Consider the following 5,275-nt stretch of genomic DNA (forward strand, 5'->3'; position numbering starts at 1 on the left):
GGCTTGAGTTTGAGTAAACTCCGAGAGGTGGTGATGGACAGGGAGGCCTGGCGTGCTGTAGTCCATGGGGCTCACAGAGAGTCGGACACGACTGAGGGACTGAACTGAACTGAACTGAATGAAGCCCAGAATTGACAGTATGTTGAACATTACCTGGTATAGAAATTCTATGCTTAGCTTTCCAAAAAAGTAATAAAAGCTCAGATATAGGCATAGACCTTTTCATCAGTAGTCACCACCTCTGTCCATCTGGGTCCTCCAGGAAGCGGATGATGGACTTAGGAGTTAGCAGACCCAGAGCTGGGCTTCCCAGGTGGCACAGTGGTAAATCCGCCTGCTAATGCAGGAGGAGATGCAGGAGACGAGGGTTTGATCCCTGGGTGGGGAAGATCCCCTGGAACAGGAAATGGCAACCCACTCCAGTATTCTTGCCTGGAAATTCCATGGACAGAGGAGACTGGGGGGCTACAGTCCATGGGGTCGCGAAGCATCTGACACGACTTGGCGACTGAGCACACAAAAAACACACGGGTCCAGAGCTGGAGTTAGAAATGAAAGATTTGTTGGAGAGCCGTAACTGTGCAAGGGTGAGAAGGCGAGACTGAGCGGGGAACGCTTTCGGGAGGCCAGGCAGACCCTATCTTGTGAAACGAAAGACAAAGAGAAGGGAAAAAGGCAGGGAACTAACTTCTCAGACCACGGCGCACATCACGCGAAGTCTTGGGCAACGCAATGGGGAGTGGAAAAGCTGCCTATTGAAGGGTCTGCCAAGGGGCAGAAATGGTAGGTGCTGGCATCTCCTCCACGCTCAGACATTGGTTTGGGGGCTGTCGGGGAGGAGCCGGAAGCTGGCTGAGGAGCTGCTGCTGGAGGCGATCAGCTAACCGCGTTCTTTGCAGCTGAAAAGAACACAAGTTCTTTCTTGAAGGGAGATCCGAGCGCTGCGGGTCTGCGGCGGCCGCGCCCCTTCCCATCTCCTGACAGTGTAAATCTTTATAAATGAAAGGCTCAGCGTTCGCTAAGGTTACTCAGTGCCTGTCTTTTCTCGGCCTGGCAAGATTAAGTAAACTGCACTGTAGGAAAAATGCAATTAAACGTTGTACAGAGGGATACAATTGATTGACAGTCACTGGTAGGGCCATGGGTAACTTTTCTTTCTGCTTTTCTCTACGTTCCAAATTTTACACCTTGATTATTTATTTTCTTCTTGATTGGAAAACATTTTTCAATTAATTTTTTTTAATTAGAGGATAATTACTTTACAATGTAGTGTTGGTTTCTGCCATACAACTAGAATCAGTCATAATTATATATTTATCAGTCATATTTATCAGGCTTCCTTGGTGGCTCAGCTGGTAAAGAATCTGCCTGCTATGAGGGAGACCTGGTTCGATCCCTGGGTTGGGAAGATCCCCCGGAGAAGGGAACGGCTACCCACTCCAGTAATCTGGCCTGGAGAATTCCATGGACATGGTATCACAAAGAGTCAGACATGACTGAGCAACTTTCACTCACTAATATATATGTCCCTGGAGAAGAGAAAGGCTACCCACTCCAGTATTCTTGCCTGGAGAATTCCATGGACAGAGGAACTATATCGCCTCCCTCTACAGCCTCCCTCCCGCTTACTCCACCCCAGTCCTCAATGGGAAAGCTTTATAATGAACATTTTAAAATCAGTCTTCATATCATACCTTTTTGATCCAAAATGGCATTTCCCAATTTGATACCCCAACAAATTGCTTTCAACAAAGAGAACGTGGTATTTGACCATGCATGGCTTTGAGCTCAGACAGATCTGAGCTTGAATCCTGGTCCTGTGACTACTATTCTATACTCTGGGCAGGCCTTTCATCAGGAAAGGGAGACTCATATCCTTACTTCTCAGCTTTGCTTTAATAAAACATTTTTAAATTGATTTTTAAGGCTTCCAAAACTGCTAGTGGCTTTCCTGATGCCTCAGAAGGATATGCCCGCCAATGCCGGAGACTTGCAGGAGACACGGGTTCCATCCTTGGATCGGGAAGATCCCCTGGAGTAGGAAATGGCTAATTTCTCCAGTATTCTTGCCTGGGAAATCCCATGAACAGAGGATCCTGGTGAGCTACATACAGTCCGCCGCCGCCAAGTCACTTCAGTCATGTCCGACTCTGTGTGAACCCATAGACGGCAGCCCACCAGGCTCCCCCATCCCTGGGATTCTCCAGGCAGGGACACTGGAGTGGGTTGCCATTTCCTTCTCCAATGCATGAAAGTGAAAAGTGAAAGTGAGGTCGCTCAATTGTGTCTGACTCTTAGCGACCTCATGGACTGCAGCCTACCAGGCTCCTCCATCCAGGGGATTTTCCAGGCAAGAGTACTGGAGTGGGGTGTCCATGGGGTCTCAAAACAGTCAAACATGACTGGGCAACCAAACAATAAAGCAGTAAAACTGCTGCTGCTGCTGAGTTGCTTCAGTCGTGTCCGACTCTGTGCGACCCCATAGACAGCAGCCCACCAGGCTCCCCTTTCCCCGGGATTCTCCAGGCAAGAACACTGGAGTGGGTTGCCATTTCCTTCTCCAATGCAACTGCTAGCAATTTCTAAAAAATCACATTCAAAGGACAAAAAGTGGCCATAGCTTAGGAAACCCAAAATAATTTCTGGGGAAGTCCCAAAAATGAGTTCTAAAAACTGCCTTGATAGCAATTGCCCTTCTAGATATACAGGCCAAAGAATTGAAAGTAGAGATTCAAACATGTATTTGTACACCCATGTACTCATACAGTAGCATTATTCACAATAGCTGGAAGGTAGAAACCACCCAAAAGTTCAGTGACAGATGAATGGATAAACAAAAGGTGGCATATTCATACTATGGAATATTATTCAGGCTTTAAAAAAAAAAAGGAAATTCCAATACACACTGTAACAGGTGAGCTTTGAAGACATCATGCTAAGTGAAATAAGCCAGATACAAAAGGATACATACTGTTTGATTCCACTTCTATGAAGTACCTGGAATAGTCAAGTTCATAAGGACCAAAAGTAGAATGGAGGTTACCAAGGGCTGGAGGGAGGAGGGAATGGGGAGTTAGTATTTAATGAGTACTGGGCTTCAGTTTGGGATGATGAAAAAGTTTTGGAAATGGATGGTGGTGATGGTTGTGCAATAGTGCAAATGTACTTAATGTCACTGAATTGAACACTTAAAAATGTTTCAATGGTAAATTTTATGTTTTGTAGATTTTACCACAATAAAAAAAGAATTTTTAAAACCATGTTAAACTTCCCTGGTGGAACAGTGGATAGGAACCTGTTTGCTGATGCAGAAGACATGGGTTCAATCCCTGGTCCGGGAAGATTTCACTTGCCGCAGAGCAACTAAGCCCATGTACCGCAACTACTGAGCCCACCAGCTGCAACTGCTGAAGCCCACACACCCTAGAGCCTGTGCTCTGCAGCAAGAGAAGTCACCACAGTGAGAAGCCCACACGCCACAAGGCAGGGTAGTCCTCGCTCCCTGCGACTAAAGAAAGCCCAAGCACAGCAACAAAGACCCAGCACAGCTAAAAATAAATGAATTTTAAAATAATGACATAAAATAACTACAACCCACCCCCAAAAAACCTCTTTTGTTGATGCAGTGTTACTACTTACAGGAAGCAAAGCTAAGCTGCCCGCAGGAGTTTCTCACATAGAAAAGCAACACACACTTTCTGCAATTCATTGTCTTTTTCATCACTTTTAATTATAAACATAAGAAAACCACATCACAGAAATACTTGAAAGTAAAGAAAAAATTCATAATCCCCTTTCTTTTCTTCTTTACAGGAATTTTTTTTTTAGACCTGGTTGTAATCATACTGTTTGGACAAGTCCCAAAAGTGACTTCCGGAAATCGCCTTGGCCCAGAACAAGATAATCACTATGATTTCTCTTGGGATGCTTAGCCGTGCTTCCCCCAGAATAGGAAGCATCCATTCTCTGGTGGATGTAGAGGGCTGAGAGGTGGTGAGAGAGGGGAAGCAGAGTAGGAAGAGAAAAGGCTGATGGCCCTCTATGACCCCTTTATACTGGCACCAGGTCATTGGCACACGTGTGCATGTATGCATACAAGAACACCCATGCACGTGGGTTCTCCCCAGGATGAGGGTCTATAACATTACCCAAGGCTATGTTTTGGGTTAAAATCCAAAAGGAATGTTGAGGTAGCCCCAGACCCTGAACACAAGGACAATCTAGTTGATGGCTGAGACCCTCTGCAAGGAGCCCAGGACAGCATACCCTGGGGAAAATGAAGTGGAACTATGGCCTCCTATTCGGTTTGATTCACACCAGGAGAGCAGAATATTAGTCTAGGACTGGACACACCCAGGTTCGAGTCTCAGTGCAGCCTTAAGGATGTGATTTGCTTTCATCCCAGCCTGTTTCTTTAGCTTTAAAATAGGAGTCATATTTCCTACCTCCTGATGGTATTATGAGGCCTGAAAGAGAAACCATGCAAAGTGCTTGGGAGGGAGCCCTCCCTAAGTGGAGGCTATAGCAGATACACTCCTAAAGCCCCAGAAGCAACTTCACTGACCCAACAAACAACTGAAAACGTTTCCACTAGGGACATGGTTGTGAACTCAAGTGAAGAACTCACTAAAATTATTTTAACATTGTAAAGAAACACTGGAAAAACATAATAAAAGGTTTACTTAAGTATTTTCAGAAATACATGAAACAGGAAATTTAATTATATTCAGATCTTAACAAATTTCAAACATTTGGCTTCCTGTCACTTTTTCTAATGGTATAATTAAATTTGAAATCAATTACAAAACTAGGGGGGAAATGTGTCTGGAAATTAAGGAGCACATTTTCAAAAGTCATGGGTTAAATAATAAATCAGTGGAAGGACCTCCCTGGTGGTCCAGTGGCTAAGACTCTGCACTCCCAATGCAGGGGACTCAGGTTCAATCCCTGGTCAGGGAAACTAGATCCCACATTCCACAACTAAGAGTTCTTATGACGCAACTAAAGACCCAGTACAGCCAAGAAGATAAATAAATAATTTTTTTAATAAAATAAACCAGGAATTTTAAAAATACTTAGAACTCTACAATAACAATAGTACTACATGTTAAAAAAATTTTTTTAACCTAAAGCATTATGGTGGTAGTAGGAATGTACAGTGGCACCCCACTCCAGTACTCTTGCCTGGAAAATCCCATGGACGGAGGAGCCTGGTGGGCTGCAGCCCATGGGGTCACTGGGAGTCGGATACGACTGAGCGTCTTCACTTTGACTT

The 5,275-nt window shown here is 44.8% G+C and overlaps 1 non-coding gene across 1 annotated transcript; it reads left to right on the forward strand.

Annotated features, from left to right (window-relative positions):
- The first annotated feature begins 4,886 nt into the window (after window positions 1-4,886).
- TRNAG-CCC lies at window positions 4,887-4,959 on the forward strand. Its single transcript has one exon. It is a non-coding gene; the product is annotated as a tRNA-Gly (tRNA).
- Window positions 4,960-5,275: the final 316 nt, after the last annotated feature.

This window comes from Oryx dammah, unplaced genomic scaffold (genome assembly GCF_014754425.2).
Source record: "Oryx dammah isolate SB20612 unplaced genomic scaffold, SCBI_Odam_1.1 HiC_scaffold_8, whole genome shotgun sequence".
NCBI lineage: Eukaryota > Metazoa > Chordata > Mammalia > Artiodactyla > Bovidae > Oryx > Oryx dammah.